Genomic DNA, 21,942 nt, shown 5'->3' on the forward strand with positions numbered 1-21,942 from the left:
GCCCGGCCGACAATTCGCTTGAGTCCCGCGGAAGGGGAGTACCAGGGTCTGGAGCCTGAATCGCTTATGTCCAGCAGTTCAGGAGTACCAGGGACAGGAGCGGATGAGCGGCAGAGCGGATGAGCGGAAGAACGGAGAAGCGGTGGAGCGGAGGAGCAAAGGAGCGGAGGAGCGGAGGAGCGGAGGAGCGGATGAGAGGAGAAGCGGAAGAGAGCGGAAGCCCGGCCGACAATACACCTGAGTCCCGCGGAGAGGGAGTACCAGGGCCTGGAGCCTGATTCACCCAGGTCCAGCAGTTCAGGAGTACCAGGGCCAGTAGCGGATGAGCGGCGGAGCGGATGAGCGGAAGAACGGAGAAGCGGAGGAGCGGAGGAGCCGAGGAGCGGAGGAGCGGAGGAGCAGAGGCGCGAAGGAGCGGAGGAGAGTGGAAGCATGGACCACAATATGCCTAAATCCCGGAGAAAGGGAGTACCAGGGCCTGTAGCGTGATTAAATGATGTTCAGCAGTTCAGGAGTACCAGGGCCATTGCGGAGGAGCGGAGGAGCAAAGGAACGGAGGGGCGGATGAGTGGAGGAGCGGAGGAGAGGGAAAGCACGGTCCACATTTCGCCAGAGTCCCGCGGATTGGGAGTACCAGGGCCTTGAGCAGGTTCACTTATATCCAACGGTCAGGAGTACCAGGAACTTGAGCGGAGGAGCGGAGGAGCGGATGAGAAGAGAAGCGGAGGAGAGCGGAAGCCCGGCCGACAATTCACCTGAGTCCCGCGGAGAGGGAGTACCAGGGCCTGGGGCCTGATTCGCCCAGGTCCAGCAGTTCAGGAGTACCAGGGCCAGCAGCGGATGAGCGGCGGAGCGGATGAGCGGAAGAACGGAGAAGCGGAGGAGCGGAGGAGCGGAGGAGCGGAGGAGCGGAGGAGCGGAAGAGCAGAGGAGCGGAGGAGCGGAGGAGAGCGGAAGCCCGTCCGACAATTCGCCTGAGTCCCGCGGAAGGGGAGTACCAGGGTTTGGAGCCTGAATCGCTTATGTCCAGCAGTTCAGGAGTACCAGGGCCAGGAGCGGAGGAGCGGAGGAGCGGAGGAGCGGAGAAGCGGAGGAGCGGAGGAGAGGAGGAGCGGAAGAGCGGAGGAGCGGAGGAGTGGAGGAGAGGGGAAGCACGGTCCATATTTCGACAGAGTCCCGCGGATAGGGAGTAACAGGGCTTGGAGCCTGATTCGCTTATGTCCAGCAGTTCTGGAGTACTAAGGCCCGGAGCGGATCAGCGGCGGAGCGGATGAGTGGAAGAACGGAGAAGCGGTGGAGCGGTGGAGCGGAGGAGCGGAGGAGCAGACTTATGTTTCTCTTCTCAAAGGCGGGGAAGCTTTGGGGCAGCAGGACCCCTTAGACTGGCCAATATGAGCCTTCTATGGACATAGCTCTCCCGGACGTATGACCGGGGCTCCCGGACCTCTTGGTACATACTTGTGAATGATTGGATGAGCTAATGTTTGTTTGGTTGTGGATGCTTTTCGGCTAACGCTATTAGCACAGCTATGAAGACTTAAGGTGTGTGTGTGTCTGTGTGTGTGTGTGAGTGTCTTTGTGTGTTTGTGTGAGTGAGGTTGTTTTGGTGGGGGGGGGGGGTCGCGGACAGGGAATACCAGTGCCAAGAGCGGATGAGCTGAGGAGCGGAGGAGGGCAGAAGCCCGGCCCGTGATTCGCTTATGTCAAGCGGTTCGGGAATTCCAGGGCCCAAAGCGGAGGAGCGGTGGAGCTGAGCTGTGTGTGTGTCTTTGTGTGTTTGTGTGTCAGTGTGTTCTTGTGTGTGTATGTGTGAGAGTTTATTTAGGTGGAGGGGGGGAGTACCAGGGCCCTTAGCGGAAGAGCGGTGGAGCTGAGAAGCGGAGGAGCGGAGTAGCGGAAGTATTGTTTCTCCACTCAGAGGCGGGGAAGCTTGGGGGCAGCAGAACCCCTTAGATGGGCTAATATGAGCTTTCTCCGGACATAGATCCCCCGGACGTATGATTGGAGCTCCCGGACCATTGGGCACACACATGTGAATGAGTGGAAGAGCTAATGTTTGTTTAGTTGTGGATGCGTTTCGGCTAATGCTATTAGCACAGCTATGATGAGTTAAGGTGTGCGTGTATGTGTGTGTGTGTGTGTGTGTGTGTGTGTGTGAGTGTGTCTGTGTGTGTGTGTGAGAGTTTGTTTAGGTGGGGGGGGGGTCGCGGACAGGGAGTACCAGGGCCTCGAGCGGATGAGCTGAGGAGCAGAGGAGGGCATAAGCCCAGCCCGTGATTCCCTTATATCCAGCGGTTCGGGAGTTCCAGGGCCAAAAGCGGAAAAGCGGAGGAGCGGAGAAGCGGAGGAGTGGAGGAGAGCAGAAGCACCTCTCGCAATTCTCCTGAGTTTGCAGGATCGGGAGTACCAGGGCCAATAGCGGAGGAGCGGAGGTGTTGAGAAGCGGAGGAGCGGAGGAGCGATATTATATTTCTCTTCTCAAAGGCGGGGAAGCTTGGGGGCAGCAGGACCCCTTAGACCGGCAAATGTGAGCCTTCTCCGGACATAGATGCCCCGGACGTATGACCGGAGATCCAGGACCTCTGGGCACATACATTTGAATGAGTGGACGAGCTAATGTTTGTTTGGTTGTGGATGCGTTTCGGCTAATGCTATTAGCACAGCTATGATGACTTAAGGTGTGTGTGTGTGTGGGTGTTTGTGTGTTTGTGTGTTTTTGTGTTCTTGTGTGTGTGTGTGTGTGTTTGTGTGTGTTTGTGGATCGGGAGTACCAGGGCCTATAGCGGAGGAGCGGTGGAGCGGAGAAGCGGACCATTGGGCACACACATGTGAACGAGTGGATGAGCTAATGTTTGTTTGGTTGTGGATGCATTTCGGCTAATGCTATTAGCACAGCTATCATGACTTAATGTGTGTATTTGTGTCAGTGTGTGTGTGTGTGTGTGAGTGTCTTTGTGTATGTGTGTGATAGTTTGTTTTGGTAGGGGGGGGGGGGGGGGGGGGTCACGGACAAGGAGTACCAGGGCACACACATGTGAATGAGTGGAGGAGCTAATGTTTGTTTGGTTGTGGATGCGTTTCGGCTAAAGCTATTAGCACAGCTATGAAGACTTAAGGTGTGTGTATGAGTGTATATGTGTGTCTGTGTGTGTGTGAGTGTCTTTGTGTGTGTGAGAGGCTCTTTTGGTGGGGGGGGGTCGCGGACAGGGAGTACCATAGGGCACACACATGTGAATGAGTGGATGAGCTAATGTTTGTTTGGTTGTGGATGCGTTTCGGCTAATGCTATTAGCACAGCTATGATGAGTTAAGGTGTGTGTGTATGTGTGTGTGTGTGTGTGTGTGTTTGTGTGTTTTTGTGTGTGTGTGAGTGATTTTGTGTGAGAGTTTGTTTAGGTGGGGGGGGGAGTACCAGGGCCCATAGCGGAGGAGCGGTGGAGCTGAGAAGCGGAGGAGCGGAGGAGCGGAGGTAATGTTTCTTCTCTCAGAGGCGGGGAAGCTTGGGGGCAGAACCCCTTAGACGGGCTAATGTGAGCATTCTCCGGACATAGATCCCCCGGTTGTATGATTGGAGCTGCCGGACCATTGGGCACACACATGTGAATGAGTGGATGAGCTAATGTTTGTTTGGTTGTGGATGCGTTTCGGCTAATGCTATTAGCACAGCTAAGATGAGTTAAGGTGTGTGTGTGTGTGTGTCTGTGTGTGTGTTCGTGTGTGTGTGTGTGTGTGAGTTTGTTTAGGTGGGGGGGGGGGGGCGCGGACAGGGAGTACCAGGGCCTCGAGCAGATGAGCTGAGGAGCGGAGGAGGGCAGATGCCCGGCCTTGATTCGCTTATGTCCAGCGGTTCGGGAATTCCAGGGCCCAAAGCGGAGGAGCAGTGGTGCTGAGAAGCGGAGGAGCGGAGGAGCGGAGTAGCAGACGTATAGTTTCTCCTCTCAGAGGCGGGGAAGCTTGGGGGCATCAGAACCCCTTAGACGGGCTAATGTGAGCATTCTCCGGACATAGATCCCCCGAACGTATGATTGGAGCTCCCGGACCATTGGGCACACACATGTGAATGAGTGGATGAGCTAATGTTTGTTTGGTTGTGGATGCGTTTCGGCTAATGCTATTAGCACAGCTATGATGAGTTAAGGTGTGTGTGTGTGTGTGTGTGTGTGTGTGTGTGTCTGTTTGTTTGTTTTTGTGTCTGTGTGAGGGTGGTCATGTGTGTGTGAGTGAGAGTTTGTTTAGGTGGAGGGGGGGTACCAAGGCCCATCGCGGAAGAGCGGTGGAGCGGAGAAGCGGAGGAATGGAGGAGCGGAGGTCATTTTTCTCTTCTCAAAGGCAGAGGATGGGAAGTTTGGGGGCAGTAGGACGCTTTAGACCAGCCACTGTGAGCCTTCTCCAGATATAGATCCCCCGGACGTATGATTGGAGCTCCCGGACCATTGGGCACACACATGTGAATGAGTGGATGAGCTAATGTTTGTTTGGTAGTGGATGCGTTTCGGCTAATGCTATTAGCACAGCTATGATGAGTTAAGGTGTGTTTGTGTATGTGTGTGTGTGTGCGTGTGTGTGTTTGTGTGTTTTTGTGTGTGAGTGAGTGTGTTTAGGTGGGGGGGGGGGTACCAGGGCCCATAGCCGAGGAGCGGTGGAGCTGAGAAGCGGAGGAGCGGAGTAGCGGAGGTATTGTTTCTCCTCTCAGAGGCGGGGAATCTTGGGAGCTATTAGCACAGGTATGATGACTTAAGGTGTGTGTGTGTGTGTGTGTGTTTGTGTGTTTGTGTGTTGTGTGTTCTTGTGTGTGTGTGTGTGTGTGTGTTTGTGTGTGCGTTTGTGTATATGTGTGTGACAATTTGTTTAGGTGGGGGGGGGGGGCGCGGACAGGGGGTAGCTGGGCCTGGAGCGGATGAGCTGTGGAGCGGATGGAGGGCAAAGGCACGTCCCATAATTCTCCTGAGTCCGGCGGATCGGGAGTACCAGGGCCCATAGCGGAGGAGCGGAGGAGCGGTGGAGCGGAGAAGCGAACCATTGGGCACACACATGTGAATGAGTGGATGAGCTAATGTTTGTTTGGTTGTGGATGCATTTCGGCTAATGCTATTAGCACAACTATGATGACTTAATGTGTGTATGTGTGTCAGTGTGTGTGTGTGTGTGTGAGTGTCTTTGTGTATGTGTGTGATAGTTTGTTTTGGTGGGGGGGGGGGTCGCGGACACGGAGTACCAGGGCACACACATGTGAATGAGTGGATGAGCTAATGTTTGTTTGGTTGTGGATGCGTTTCGGCTAAAGCTATTAGCACAGCTATGATGAGTTAAGGTGTGTGTGTATGTGTGTGTGTGTGTGTTTGTGTGTTTTTGTGTGTGTGTGAGTGATTTTGTGTGAGAGTTTGTTTAGGTGGGGGGGGGGGGAGTACCAGGGCCCATAGCGGAGGAGCGGTGGAGCTGAGAAGCGGAGGAGCAGAGGAGCGAAGGTAATGTTTCTTCTCTCAGAGGCGGGGAAGCTTGGGGGCAGAAGAACCCCTTAGACGGGCTAATGCTCACATTCTCCGGACATAGATCCCCCGGACGTATGATTGGAGCTCCCGGACCATTGGGCACACACATGTGAATGAGTGGATGAGCTAATGTTTGTTTGGTCGTGGATGCGTTTCGGCTAATGCTATTAGCACAGCTATGATGAGTTAAGGTGTGTTTGTGTGTGTGTTTGTGTGTGTGTATGTGTGTGTGTGTGCGTGTGTGTGTTTGTGTGTTTTTGTGTGTGTGTGAGTGTGTTTAGGTGGGGGGGGGGGTACCAGGGCCCATAGCGGAGGAGCGGTGGAGCTGAGAAGCGGAGTAGCGGAGGTATTGTTTCTCCTCTCAGAGGCGGGGAAGCTTGGGAGCTATTAGCACAGGTATGATGACTTAAGGTGTGTGTGTGTGTGTGTGTGTTTGTGTGTTTGTGTGTTCTTGTGTGTTTGTGTGTTCTTGTGTGTGTGTGTGTGTGTGTTTGTGTGTGCGATTGTGTATATGTGTGTGACAGTTTGTTTAGGTGGGGGGGGGGCGCGGACAGGGGGTAGCTGGGCCTGAAGCGGATGAGCTGTGGAGCGGATGGAGGGCAGAAGCACGTCCCATTCAGCCGCCGGCAACCATAAAAACCTATCTTTAACTTAAAAACAAACAAAAATGTGCAATATCTCATTTCTGTGCAATATTCAGAAACTGTGCAATATTTCATCTCATAACAGCTACATTGTGCAATATTTCATCTCATCTCATAACAGCTACACTATAATGTTCCCTTCTATCATACTATTGCGCACTCCTTACCCCACTTGTTACTAAGACACTTATAGTTTTATCAGTGCTTACTAAGACACTCTATAGTTTCACTGAAACACTTTATAGTTTATAGTTTATTTTTATTTATAATTCTGCCTTTCTTTTATTATTTATTACTGTTATATTTTCTGTAACTCTGGCACTGCAATTTCCTTCGGGATTAATAAAGTTGTTCTGATTCTTATTCTTAATTCTCCTGAGTCCGGCGGATCGGGAGTACCAGGGCCCATAGTGGAGGAGCGGTGGAGCGGAGAAGCGGACCATTGGGCACACACATGTGAATGAGTGGATGAGCTAATGTTTGTTTGGTTGTGGATGCGTTCGGCTAATGCTACTAGCACAGCTATGATGACTTAATGTGTGTATGTGTGTCAGTGTGTGTGTGTGTGTGTGAGTGTCTTTGTGTATGTGTGTGATAGTTTGTTTTGGTGGGGGGGGGGGGGTCGCGGACACGGAGTACCAGGGCACACACATGTGAATGAGTGGATGAGCTAATGTTTGTTTGGTTGTGGATGCGTTTCGGCTAAAGCTATTAGCACAGCTATGAAGACTTAAGGTATGTGTATGTGATTATGTGTGTGTCTGTGTGTGTGTGAGTGTCTTTGTGTGTGTGTGTGTGTGAGAGAGGCTCTTTTGGTGGGGGGGGGGGTCGTGGACAGGGAGTACCATTGGGCACACACATGTGAATGAGTGGTTTAGCTAATGTTTGTTTGGTTGTGAATGCGTTTCGGCTAATGCTATTAGCACAGCTATGATAAGTTCAGGTGTGTGTGTATGTGTGTGTGTGTGTGTTTGTGTGTTTTTGTGTGTGTGTGAGTGATTTTGTGTGAGAGTTTGTTTAGGTGGGGGGGAGGGGGGGGAGTACCAGGGCCCATCGCGGAGGAGCGGTGGAGCTGAGAAGCGGAGGAGCAGAGGAGCGGATGTAATGTTTCTTCTCTCAGAGGCGGGGAAGCTTGGGGGCAGAAGAACCCCTTAGACGGGCTAATGTGAGCATTCTCCGGACATAGATCACCCGGTAGTATGATTGGAGCTGCCGGACCATTGGGCACACACATGTGAATGAGTGGATGAGCTAATGTTTGTTTGGTTGTGGATGCGTTTCGGCTAATGCTATTAGCACAGCTAAGATGAGTTAAGGTGTGTGTGTGTGTGTGTGTGTGTGTGTGTGTGTGTTTGTTTTTGTGTCTGTGTGAGTGTGTTCGTGTGTGTATGTGTGAGAGTTTGTTTAGGTGGGGGGGGGTACCAGGGCCCATCGCGCAGGAGCGGAGGAGCGGTGGAGCGGAGAAGCGGAGGAATGGAGGAGCGGAGGTAATGTTTCTCTTCTCAATGGCAGAGGATGGGAAGTTTAGGGGCAGTAGGACGCCGGTGCGAGCGATGCGTTTCAAGGCGTATTGCATGTGTGTATGGAGGGGGGGGGGTCTACAGGACACCGCGGACCGGCAATGGTGCACCTTCTCCGGACATCGATCCCCGAAACGTCGGCGTGGAGCTCCCGGAGCAGCCGGCGTGTACATGTGAATGAATGGAGGAGCTAATGTGTGTGTGTGGGGTGGTGGTGGTGTGGGGGGGGGGGGGGGGGGGGGCGTTTCGGCTAATGCTATCAGCACAGCTATGATTATCCCCAGAACGTTGAGAACGAGCTCCCGGAACTCCAGACATGCGTATATAAAAGAGTGGAATTAAGGTGTGTGTGAGTGTGTGTGTGTGTGTGTGTGTGTGTGTGTGTCTGTGTGTGTGTCTGTGTGTGTGTGTGTGTGTGTGTGTGTGTGTGTGTGTGTGTGTGTGTGTGTGTATGTGTGGGACAGAAATAATGTCGGGGACAGAAATTGTTATTAGCCTGCTGGCAGATGACACAACCTTAGTTTTGAAAAATGAACATCAAGTCCCAATAAGCGTTGAAAAAATTAAAACATTCTCCAAGGCTTCAGGATTGTCATTAAACTTAAAGAAATGCAAACTTCTTGAGCTGCATGACTCACCACTAAAGGAAATCAGTAATGTTCCTATCAAATCAGAAATAAAATACTTGAGCATTTTCCTATCTAAGGACCAAAAGTTAAATCAATCCAGGAACATTGAATCTAAACTGAATCAAAGTAAAGCTAAATTGAATATATTGCTCCAAAGAGATTTATCAATATTAGGCCCGATATATTTGACTAAAATGGAATGTTTATCCAGATGTATATACCCAGTGTATTCCAATGCTGCTCCAAATCAACTCATAAAATCTATTAACCAAATAAATTTCAACTTTATCTGGAGGAACAGACCACACCATCTAAAAAACTCTCATATGGTGAAAGAAACAAGTGAAGGAGGGCTGAAAGGGATAGAGTTGGACTGCCTGAATGGGACATTGAAGGTGAACTGGTTGAAATCCTGGATCAAACATCATCATTCTTTCTGGTATTGTACTCCAAACTACTTATTCAACAAAGTCGGTGGCCTAAGTCTTGTGCTTATCTCTGACTTGGATATCAACAAGATTCCTGTCCAATTTTCAGAGTTCCATAAACAAATACTATTATACTGGAAAATGATATATGTACACAATTTCTCACCACACAGTACAATAATTTGGAACAATAGATATGTACTGCGTGGCAACAAACCTCTGTTTTACAAGGAATGCTTTGAGAAAGGTATATGGTCAATAATTGACTTGATGGATGACAATGGCAGTCGTCTAGACTATGAACAGTTCTGTACTACACACAGATTTAAGCCTCCCATATTAGAGTTGATAAAGTCACGAAACGCACTGCCTCGACAATTTGTATTCCTGACCAAAAATATAATGACGCACCGAACCGTACAACCACAGTTACCCCGACTATCACTCCAGGGAATCTCAATTCTGGACAGAAAGTGCAGCAACTCCTTTATTAGGACATGTTTCACAGGAAACTTATTCCCTGGACGTCAAAACAAAAATAATATTTGAAATAAATTTGATAAGGAATCGATTGCCACGCTGCGAACTATGTGTCTGACTCTACCCATACCCCCCAAGGCAAGAAGAGACCCACTTCTAAATTATGAATGACATCTACCCATCTAAGGAATTATTGCGGGTACGCTTTACTTTTGAAGATAATATTTGTACATTTTGTGAAGACAACATTGAAACCACTGACCATATATTTTTTCTCATTCTCATTCCATCATCACCAGTTTCCCTCTCAAAAGATGATATCACATTTGGTTTACTTATAAGCAACATAACAGATGAACTCTATGTCAATGTTCTTTTAGGCCTGGCCAAGTTCTTCATTCACAAAAACAGAATGCAAAAATGCTCCCCAAATTTTAATTTCTTCATAAACGATTTTGAATTATAAAAAAAAATCCTTAAAACTTATGGAAAAATCCAAAAACTAAAAAATATACAGTTACCCATGTCTGAGATTCCTTTTTTTTGGAAAAAAAAAACAACAACTTAATTACATGTTATATTCCCCTTGCAATTTTTTTTTCGTTTAAATTTTTTATTTGTCTATCTATTGATTTAATTATTTCCTTTTAATTTCTTTTTTTTGTCTAGCACTGTAAATTTCTCACAAACCGTTAACACTATTAACTTCTGATTACATACAGAACAAATGTCCTTATGTCCGTTGCTTCCTCATCCCTGGTTGTTTCATTGACATTCAGTTCTACCTTGCCATGTTTATTTGTACATTTGTATATTTGTGTGTACTATTTATGTTCAATTAAAAACAGTTTGATGTCTGAGATTCCTTGTGAACGGCCAACTTAATTACATGTTGTATTCCCCTTGCAATTTTTTTTTTAGTTTTTAATTTTATTTTTCTATCTATTTATTTAATTATTTCCTTTTAATTTTCTGTTTTTGTCCAGCATTAAAAATTTCTCGCAAACCGTTAACACTATTAACTTCTGATTACATACAGAACGAATGCCCTTATGTCCCCCCCCCCCCCCCCGTCCCCCCCGCTTTTTCCTTACGGTGGCAGACACTGAGATCAAAAGCAAATGGGTGTCATTGTAATGCAGTAACAGGGTGATAACAGCCGTGTTTGAAGTGTGTAGGGGCTTATAGGAGAGCAGAAGCACGTCACGCTATTCGCCTGAGTTCGGAGGATCGGGAGTACCAGGGCCCATAGCGGAGGAGCAGAGGAGTTGAGAAGCGGAGGAGCGGAGTTATGTTTCTCTTCTCAAAGGCGGGGAAGCTTGGGGCCAGCAGGACCCCTTAGACCGGCCAATGTGAGCCTTCTCCGGACATAGATCACCCGGACGTATGACTGGAGCTCCCGTACCTCTGGGCACACACATATGTGAATGAGTGGATGAGCTAATGTTTGTTTTGTTGTGGATACGTTTCGGCCAATGCTATTAGCACAGCTATGATGAGTTCAGGTGTGTGTGTGTGTGTGTGTGTGTGTGTGTGTGTGTGTGTGTGTGTGTATGGGTGTGTGTCTGTGTGTGTGTGTGTGTCTGTGTGTGTGTGTGTGTGTGTGTGTGTGTGCGTGTGTTTATGTGTGTGTGAGAGTTTGTTTTGGTGGGTGGGTGGGGATGGGGGGGTTCCCGCGGACTGGGAGTACCAGGGCCTCGAGCGGATGAGCTGAGGAGCGGAGGAGGGCAGATGCCCGGCCTTGATTCGCTTATGTCCGGCGGTTCGGGAGTTCCAGGGCCCAAAGCGGAGGAGCGGAGGACAGCAAAAGCCCTGTCCGCAATTCACCTGAGTCTGGCGGATCGGTAGTACCTGGTTCCGCAGCGGAGGAGCGGAGGAGCTGAGAAGCGGAGGAGCGGAGGAGATGTTTCTCTTCTCAGAGGCGGCGAGGGGGGGGGGGGGGGGGGGGGGGGGGAGCAGGACCCCTTACCCTTATCCCCCGGACGTTTGAGTGGAGCTCCCGGACCTCCGGGCACGCACATGCGAATGACTGGATGACAAGGAGTGCCAGGGCCTGGAGCGGATGAGCAGAGGAGAGGCGGAGGGCAGAAGCCCGGCCCAGTTCGGGAGTTCCAGGGTCCAAAGCGGGGGAGCGAAGAAGCGGAGGAGAGCAGAAGAGCAGAAGACTGGCCCGGAATTCACCGAAGTCCCGCAGATCGGGAGTTCCAGGGCCCGAGCGGAAGAGCGGAGGAGCGGAGCAAAGCGGAGCAAAGCGGAAGCCCGTCTTAACAACAAGGAAATTACAGATGAAGCTATAATTTCCACAGAAATCTTTAAATTCTATAGCCACCTATACACTTCGACATTATCAAAAAGCGATTGTGACTCCTTTCCAACAAATATTCCTCAATATATCCCAAAAATAAACAACAACAAACAACATATGTTTGTTTTGTATATGTTTATATATAAACAACAAAAAATATACAGTTTGATGTCTGAGATTCCTTGTGAATCGCCAACTTAATTATATGTTGTATTCCCCTTGCAATCTTTTTTCGTTTTAATTTTTTATTTGTCTATCTATTGATTTAATTATTTCCTTTTAATTTATTTTTTTGTCTAGCATTGTAAATTTCTCACAAACCGTTAACACTATTAACTTCTGATTACATACAGAACGAATGTCCTTGATGCGTTTAAGTTTGCAGCTTCTTCGTTTTCCATGTTTCGGAAGGAATTAACAAGTTTGCCTTGTTTGAATCGTCTTTTATTTTCTTCTTCACAGCTCCGGGAATCAACATCGGTTAGCCATGGGACATGTACAGTACAGAGTGAGGGAAAAATTCCCGCCAGCACCGCTATACCAAAAAAAAAAACACTGACGTAGAAGTTAACGTCAAGTTAGCTGAACAGTCGCGAAAAACTAAAACAAGTCCCAAACCTTGTCATAAAGTGCCATGCATTTCCTGAGAGTAGATACAAATACAACATATGTATACTAGAATGTAAACTCAAATAAAACTAATGAGATCACCTATCTCAACACCCCCTCTTGATCTCAACATCCAAAAAAAAACTTTGGACATTTTAATTTCCAAAGAACCACTTTTTGAATTTTTCTATTTCTACCTTTGTCATGAGTTTTGTCGAGATGTCTGCCAACATGTCCTCTGATGGACAATAGATAAGATTTATTTAACCCTCACTGAGTGCTTCACGAATGAAATGATATTTTACATCAATGTGTTTTGACCTTTGTCTGTTTACAGGATTCTTACTCAGTGCGATGGCCCCCTGATTGTCTCCGTAGATTGTTGTGCAACTGTACATTTTGTTTTCCATACCGTTTAACAGTTGAGACAGGTACATGTTTTCTTGTGCGGTGGTGGCTCGGCCGATGTATTCAGCCTCACATGTTGACAGGGCCACTGTGGGCTGTTTCCTTGACTTCCATGCAATGGCTGGGCCTTGTTTTGTTAAACTGAAACAGTAGCCTGTAGTGCTACGTCTGTCTTCTACAGATGATGCCCAGTCTGAATCACTGTAAGCTATCAGGTTCAAATCCTCCTTATTTGTCTTGAAACTTAGTTCATAATCAGCTGTCCCCTTCAAATACCTCAGAACATGTTTTGCAGCTACTAAGTTTTCTACTTTTGGCATTGCCAGATTCTGTGATAGTTTGCTCACTATCCAGCTGATATCAGGTCTGGTGCAAGTCATGGCATAAATAAGACTGCCTACAATCTCACGATATTCTTTGGGGTCGACAGGTTCACTTTGCTCATTTTCATCAGCTACAGGGATGCCCTCTAATTTTTGCTCACTTGGAGTAGATCTTGCTTTACATTCTGACATTCCAAATCTCTCTAGCATTTTTAGGATGTACTTTGATTTCATCCCCCTTTTGTTCAAATTGTATGCCCAAAAAATATGATAGTTTCCCCAGGTCTTTCATGTTGAACTTGAATTTCATGTTCTGTTTAAATGTGCTGAGTGCATCATTGCTGCTTGCTGCAATAATGAAATCTTCTTCTTCTTCTTTCGGCTTTTCCCGTCAGGGGTCGCCACAGCGAGTCAACCTTCTCCATCTAACCCTATTCTCTGTATCTTCCTCTCTCACACCAGCTACCTTCATATCCTCTCTCACTACGTCCATAAATCTTCTCTTTGGTCTTCCTCGAGACCTATTGCCTGGCAGCTCCATTTCCAGCATCCGTCTACCAATATATTCACTATCTCTTCTCTGTACATGACCGAACCATCTCAGTCTGGCTTCTCTGACCTTCTCTCCAAAACATCAAACATGTGCCGTCCCTCTGATAGACTCATTCCTGATCCTATCCATCCTGGTCACTCCCAAAGAGAACCTCAACATCTTCATCTCTGCAACCTCTAGTTCTGTCTGCTGTCTTTTGGTCATTGGAACAGTTTCTAGTCCAAACATCATCGCTGGTCTCACCACTGTCTTGTACACCTTTCCTTTTATTCTGGCCGATAGTCTTCTATCACATAGTACCCCTGACACTTTTCTCCACCCATTCCAACCTGCTTGGACCCGTCTCTTCACCTCTTTTACGCACTCTCCGTTGCTCTGGACTGTTGACCCTAAGTACCTGAAATCCTCCAGCTTCTTGATCTCCACTCCCTGTAGTCTCACCGCTCCACCCGAGTTCCTCTCGTTCACACACATATATTCTGTCTTGCTGTGACTAACTTTCATTCCTCTCCTTTCCAGAGCATACCTCCACCTCTCTAGATTTTCCTCTACCTGTTGTCTGCTCTCACTACAGATCACAATGTCATCCGCAAACATCATGGTCCATGGGGATTCCTGTCTAACCTCATCTGTCAGCCTACCCATCACCATTGCGAACAAGAAGGGGCTCAGAGCTGATCCCTGATGGAGTCCCACCTCCACCTTGAACTTCTCGGTTACCCCTACAGCACACCGTACCAGTGTCTCACAGCTGGCATACATGTCCTGCACCAGTCTAACATACTTCTCTGCCACTCCAGACTTCCTCATAATACCAGATAATACCTCCACAATACCAGAGCTCCTCTCTTGGCACCCTGTCATATGCTTTTTCTAGGTCTACGAAAACGCAATGCAGCTCCCTCTGGCCTTCTCTGTACTTTTCTATTAGCATTCTCAACGCAAATACTGCATCTGTAGTACTCTTCCTAGGCATGAAGCCATACTGCTGTTCACAAATGCTGACTTCTGCTCTCAGTCTAGTTTCCACTACTCTTTCCCATAACTTCATTGTATGGCTCATCAACTTTATCCCTCTGTAGTTGCCACAATTCTGCACATCCCCTTTATTCTTAAAAATAGGCACCATCACACTTTGTCTCCATTCTTCAGGCATCTTCTCACTCTCTAAGATCCTGTTGAATAATCTAGTCAGAAAATCTACCGCTGCCTCTCCTAGACACTTCCACACCTCCACAGGTATATCATCAGGACCAACTGCTTTTCCACTCTTCATCCTCTTCAATGCCTTCCTCACTTCACTTTTACTCATTTTTGCTACTTTGTGGTCTACAATAATCACCTCTTCTACCCTTGCCTCTCTTTCATTTTCCACATTCATCAGCTCTTCAAAGTACTCTTTCCATCTTCCTGTCACTCTTCTAGCATCTGTCAATACATTTCCCTGTCTGTCCTTTATCACCCGGACCTGCTGTACATCCTTTCCATCTTTATCTCTCTGTTTCGCCAACTTGTATAGATCATTTTCAGCCTCCTTACTGTCCAACCGAGCATACAAGTCATCATAAGCCCTTTGTTTTGCCTTTGCTACCTCTATCTTTACCTTTCGCCGCATCTCCCTGAACTCCTGTCTGTTCTCTTCAGTCCTCTCAGTATCCCACTTCTTCTTCGCTAACCATTTTCTCTGTATACACTCCTGCACTTCCTCATTCCACCACCAAGTCTCCTTATCTACTTTCCTTCCAGATGACACACCAAGTACTCTTCTACCTGTCTCCCTGATCACACTAGCTGTTGTTGTCCAATCATCTGGAAGCTCTCCCTGACCACCCAGACCCTTTCTCAACTCCTCCCTGAAAACCATGCAACACTCTGCTGCAATAATTAAATCATCTACCCAAAGCAAACCTTCTCCACGGCTCTAAACTCGTTCGTCGCCGCTACTCGGGGAACACCGGATGGCTTTCTCCCTCCGCTTCCTTACATTTTATGTCCGCTAGATGGCGGCATCCGACTGTGCACAGCGCTTGGAGCTCCAGCAGGTGATCTGGCCGCTGTGTATGAGAGGAATAAACGAGTGGGGCCGTGAGTGCAATAAATCCCCCTCCACTTCTTACATGGATGTTATCACCCTGTTACTGTATTTTAACGATACCGCTGTGTTTTCCACCTCAATGTTAAGCCGATTTTTAAACATTAAAAACCAAATTGCTCGATTCAGTGACACCGAGGCCGTGAGTGGAGGACTTATGGAGTTGACTCCTTCGCTTATTCATATGTGCATGTCTGGTGCTCCCGGAGCTTCACGCCGACGTCACGGGGATCCGTGTCCGAAGAAGGTGCACCTTGGCCGGTCTGCGGGATCCTGTTGACCGGAAGCTGAGACTGGCCCTTGGAAATAAAACGGAAAATAATTGAGAGCATATTTCTCAGTTAACAACGCCCCTACTTGCTCTCATATTATTGGTATCTTTGCCCATTTACATCAAAATAAAATACTCATGACCCAAACAACAAACAACAACTTTGAAAAATTCAACAACTTAAACTGTGATGCAGGCTTTGTCATAACATCTGCCGGCATCTCTTGTGTTGGACAATACTGTAGGGCTACCTTTCCACATATTTTCTTTGTGACATCTTAACACACTCTTCTGACTGACATATTTTCTGGGTATTGATTTTGATCACTTTGCCCATGTCCTTCATTTTAAATCTAGCTGTAAGCATGATTTTCACCTCTTTCATTACTTCCTCATCACTCGCAGCTATGATTAAATCATCTACCCATATTATGATGATGACCTTGTCATTTTGGTTTTCTTTGACATAAACACAATGATCTGCTTCATTCTGAATAAAGTCATTGTCAATCAAGTAAGAATGGAGCATCAGATCCCAATGACGACCGGCTTGTTCAGGGACGTATAGTGACTTTTTAAGTTTACACACCAGCTTCTGTTTTTTATTTGTCACTTCATACCCTTCTGGTTGTTCTACACAGAGCTCACAATCTATGGGTGCATGAAGATAGGCTGTCTTTACATCCATTTGGTGTAAGAACAAATTTTCCGGAACTGATTTCTGCATAAACACCCTCACACTTGTCATATTTGCTGTTGGAGAAAATGTTTCCTCGAAATCCGTGCCATACTTTTGACTGTAGCCCTTAGCAACATAACGAGCTTTATATTTGTTTGTGCCATCTTCATTTCTTTTTAGCGCATACGCCCCCCACCCCCCACCCCCACCCCCACTGCACACTTGCCTTGGGGTAGCTGTGTTAGGGTAAAAGTGTTCTTCTCTCTCAATGACTCCATCTCTTCGTCCATAGATTTCATCCACTTGTCAGCATTGAGGGAACTCCTTGCCTCTTTAAATGTCTAACTGATCATCATCATCATCATCATCATCATCATCATCATCATCATCATCATCATCATCATCATCATCCTGGTCTGAGCTCATCTCTGTCTGGGTTTGTTGCTCTGGAGATGGGTTCGACACAAATTTTAGCAGTCTGTTTTAGTACTCTTTCACTATTTGGATAATATACAAAATAAGCTGGACTATTTTTGTCATATCCAATGAAAACTCCCTTCTCACCTATTGAGTCAAGTTTCTTTTTGTTGTGCTTGTATGCATAGCACACAGCACCAAACTTTTGCATTTGTGACACATTTGGTTTCTTTCCCGTCGAGCCGAAACGCCCCCCCCCCCCCCCCACCACCACACACACATTAGCTCCTCCATTCATTCACATGTACACGCCGGCTGCTCCGGGAGCTCCACGCCGACGTTTCGGTGATCGATGTCCGCAGAAGGTGCACCATTGCCGGCCTGCGGTATCCTGTAGACCACCCCCTCCATACACACATGCAATACGCCTTGAAACGCATCGCTTGCACCGACGCGGGGAATCCTTTACCCTACTTCCACAGCAACGGCGAGAATCACATTGCGTCGGCCGCCGTGAGGAAGAGGGGGGGGGGGCATTAAGGGGGGGAGAGAGAGAGACATGGAGATTTTCTCAGCCTCTCATTCTTTTTTTTTTTTTTTAATTGAACATAAATAGTACACACAAATATACAAATGTACAAATAAACATGGCAAGGTAGAACTGAATGTCAATGAAACAACCAGGCATGAGGAAGCAAAGGACATAAGGACTGTTGAGATAGGTGATCTCATTAGTTTTATTTGAGTTTACATTCTAGTATACATATGTTTTATTTGTATCTACTCTCAGGAAATGTATGGCACTTTATGACAAGGTTTGGGACTTGTTTTAGTTTTTCGCGACTGTTCAGCTAACTTGACGTTAACTTCTACGTCAGTGTTCTTTTTTTGGTATAGCGGTGCTGGCGGGAATTTTTCCCTCACTCTGTACTGTACATGTCCCATGGCTAACCGATGTTGATTCCCGGAGCTGTGAAGAAGAAAATAAAAGACGATTCAAACAAGGCAAACTTGTGAATTCCTTCCGAAACATGGAAAACGAAGAAGCTGCAAACTTAAACGCAACAGGTTATGGGCCCAGGCAACGAACAAAAGGAGGAAGATGGCAACGTTTGGTTTTCGATGGAGACGAAAACAACTACGAGCTTTGGGAAGTAAAGTTTCTGGGACACATGCGACTCGAAGGTTTGAAAGAGACAATACTTTCAACTGTTGAGCCCGACCCAGATAAAAATGCAGAATGCTACGCTGAGCTTATCCAGTTCCTCGATGATAAAAGTCTATCATTGGTAATGAGGGAAGCCGCAGATGACGGTCGAAAAGCTTTGAAAATATTACGGGATCATTACGCCAGCCAGGGTAAGCCCAGAATTATTTCCCTGTACAGCGAACTATGCTCACTCAAGAAGGAACCCGACGAAACAATAACAGATTACATTATCAGAGCAGAAAAGGCAGTCACCGCTCTGAGAAACACAAAACAGGTGATAAGTGATGAGCTGATGATCGCTATGGTTATGAAAGGGCTTCCAGAACCGTACAAGCCCTTCGTCATTCACGTAACTCAGAGCAGTGAAGAAATGACGTTTATTCAGTTCAAGAGTAAACTAAGAAGTTATGAAGAGACTGAAAAGTTTGACAGCAAAACCAAATCAGACAATGTAATGAAAGTGGACATGTCAACGGTGATCTGCTATGGATGTGGAAACCGTGGCCATATGGCAAAAGCTTGTCACCAAAAATCAGGGCCAAAATGGTGCAGCTATCACAGAAGCACAACCCACACCGATGAGACATGCAGAAGAAAATCCAAGCCCAAAGAAGACTCGGTCAAACAAAACACAGACATCCAAGACAAAGATAAGGAAGATGAGCAAACTTTTGTATTCAAGGTCAGTCAAAAAGTCCCTCCGGAAAATATCAGAAAAAATGGACTGATGGTAGACTGTGGCGCTACATCACACATCATAACACAAGAAGACAAATTCATAAGATTTGATGAGTTTTTCAACCCAAACAAACATTACATGGAGCTAGCAGACGGGACCAGAAGAAACAAAGTGGCACTAAAAAGAGGTGATGCAGAAGTGTTACTCCAGGACATTGAAGGAAAACCTGTCCTGGTAACCTTAAGGGGAGCCTTATTCATCCCATCATATCCTCAGGACTTCATATCGGTGAAGGCAGCCACAGCTGATGGAGCCAGCGTGATATTCAAAGAAGGAGAGAACAGACTCATAACCAAAGAAGGAAAAATTTTCAGCATTGAGGAATGTGACAGACTCTACTACATAAGAACGGTAAATTATCAACAACTTTATGATGATACAGTAAATGACATGATGTCCAGAGATAGAGTAAACTTAACTTGTGATGTCAAAACATGGCATGAGATTATGGGACACTGCAATGTAAAAGATGTATTAAAATGACCAAACTTAGTCGAGGGTATGAAGATTACAGGTCAGACCAAGGTAGACTGTAACGTAGACTGTAACGTATGCACGGAGGGAAAATTCACAAATAGCAGAAACAGGCAAGCTGATGCAAAAGCTGATGCACCCCTAAAAATGGTACACACTGACTTATCAGGCCCGATTGAACCAGCTGGTCAAGAAGGGCATAAGTATGTCATTTCATTCACAGATGATTATTCAGGGGCAGTATTTGTATATTTTCTCAAATACAAGAGTGAAGCTACATTAGCAACAGAGAAGTTCCTTGCTGACAGCGCAGCGTATGGTCGTGTCAAATGTATCAGGTCAGACAACGGGACTGAATACACAGGAAATGCTTTTCAATCTCTTCTAAGGGAGAAAGGCATAAGACATGAAACATCATCCCCATACTCTCCCCATCAAAATGGAACAGCAGAAAGACAATGGAGGACCCTTTTTGAAATGGCAAGGTGTATGCTAATAGCAAAAGGATTACCAAAGGTTTTGTGGCCTTATGCTGTCCAGACCGCTGCCCATATTCGAAATAGATGTTACAATGACAGACACAAAAATACCCCATACTTCATGTTAACAGGGAGAAAGCCAAATCTTTCAAAAATGTGGATATTCGGAACTGAGTGTTATGCATACAAACATGACACTAAGAAATTGGATCCCAGATGTGAAAGAGGAATATTTGTGGGATACAGTAAGAAAAGCCCTTCATACCTGGTCTATAATCCACTTACAGAAAAAGTGTCAAAACAGAGACTGGTGAAATTGATCAAAAAGGGAAGAATTGAACAACAAACACAAACTGATGATTATGAGACAGAAATCCAGGGATATGAAGACACAGAATCTACAGATGAAACCAGTATAGATGTGTCACAAAGTGAAAATAAAACAGACAACCATATACAAAATGAGGATGAGAGTACTAACGCAGATGTGTCACATGACGAAGAAACAGCAGAAAATGTCCAAAATGAAAAAGAGACGAGGTCAGACATAAAACCCAGATATAATCAAACCAGTCGCTATCCTAGACGAAAAAGGGTCGTTCCAAGGTATTTAGAGGATTATCAGACAGACTATATTAACAATGATAAAAATCATACAACTATTGATTACTGTTACAGGACTGTGTGCGGAGTCCCACAGAATTATAGTGAAGCACTGAAGTCACCACTGGCACCCGGGTGGAATTGTGCCATGAGGGAAGAGATTGACTCGCTTAAACAGAATGACACATTTGAACTGACAACTTTACCTGAAGGGAGAAAAGTAATTGGAGGAAAATGGGTATTTGCCCTTAAAGAAAATGCTGAAGGAGGACAAATATTTAAGGCCAGATATGTAGCTAAGGGTTACAATCAAACAGAAGGCATAGACTACTATGAAACTTTTGCACCGACAGCTAACATTACATCAGTGCGGGCACTAATGCAGATAGCTGTACAAAATAACCTCATTGTCCATCAAATGGATGTTAAGACGGCATATTTACATGCTCCTATACATGAGGAGATTTTCTTGGAACAACCAGAAGGGTTTGAAATGATGTCAGAAACAGGAGAGAAACTAGTGTATAGATTAAAGAAATCTCTTTATGGCCTGAAACAATCAGGAAGAAACTGGTATGAACTCCTTAATGACCATTTAGAACAGGACAACTTTGTGAGAAATCTCTCTGACCACTGTGTGTACAGAAAACAGACGGAAAATGGTGACACAATCATTGTAATAATTTGGGTAGATGATTTAATTATTGCCGCAAGCAGCAATGATGCACTCAGCACATTTAAACAGAACATGAAATTCAAGTTCAACATGAAAGACCTGGGGAAACTATCATATTTTTTGGGCATACAATTTGAACAAAAGGGGGATGAAATCAAAATGAACCAGACAAAGTACATCCTAAAAATGCTAGAGAGATTTGGAATGTCAGAATGTAAAGCAAGATCTACTCCAAGTGAGCAAAAATTAGAGGGCATCCCTGTAGCTGATGAAAATGAGCAAAGTGAACCTGTCGACCCCAAAGAATATCGTGAGATTGTAGGCAGTCTTATTTATGCCATGACTTGCACCAGACCTGATATCAGCTGGATAGTGAGCAAACTATCACAGAATCTGGCAATGCCAAAAGTAGAAAACTTAGTAGCTGCAAAACATGTTCTGAGGTATTTGAAGGGGACAGCTGATTATGAACTAAGTTTCAAGACAAATAAGGAGGATTTGAACCTGATAGCTTACAGTGATTCAGACTGGGCATCATCTGTAGAAGACAGACGTAGCACTACAGGCTACTGTTTCAGTTTAACAAAACAAGGCCCAGCCATTGCATGGAAGTCAAGGAAACAGCCCACAGTGGCCCTGTCAACATGTGAGGCTGAATACATCGGCCGAGCCACCACCGCACAAGAAAACATGTACCTGTCTCAACTGTTAAACGGTATGGACAACAAAATGTACAGTTGCACAACAATCTACGGAGACAATCAGGGGGCCATCGCACTGAGTAAGAATCCTGTAAACAGACAAAGGTCAAAACACATTGATGTAAAATATCATTTCATTCGTGAAGCACTCAGTGAGGGCTAAATAAATCTTATCTATTGTCCATCAGAGGACATGTTGGCAGACATCTCGAC

The sequence above is a fragment of the Fistularia commersonii genome, unplaced genomic scaffold, assembly GCF_037954325.1.
Source record: "Fistularia commersonii isolate RoL2024-O1a breed Wild unplaced genomic scaffold, RoL_Fcom_v1.0 HiC_scaffold_48, whole genome shotgun sequence".
In the NCBI taxonomy this organism is placed as follows: Eukaryota; Metazoa; Chordata; class Actinopteri; order Syngnathiformes; family Fistulariidae; genus Fistularia; species Fistularia commersonii.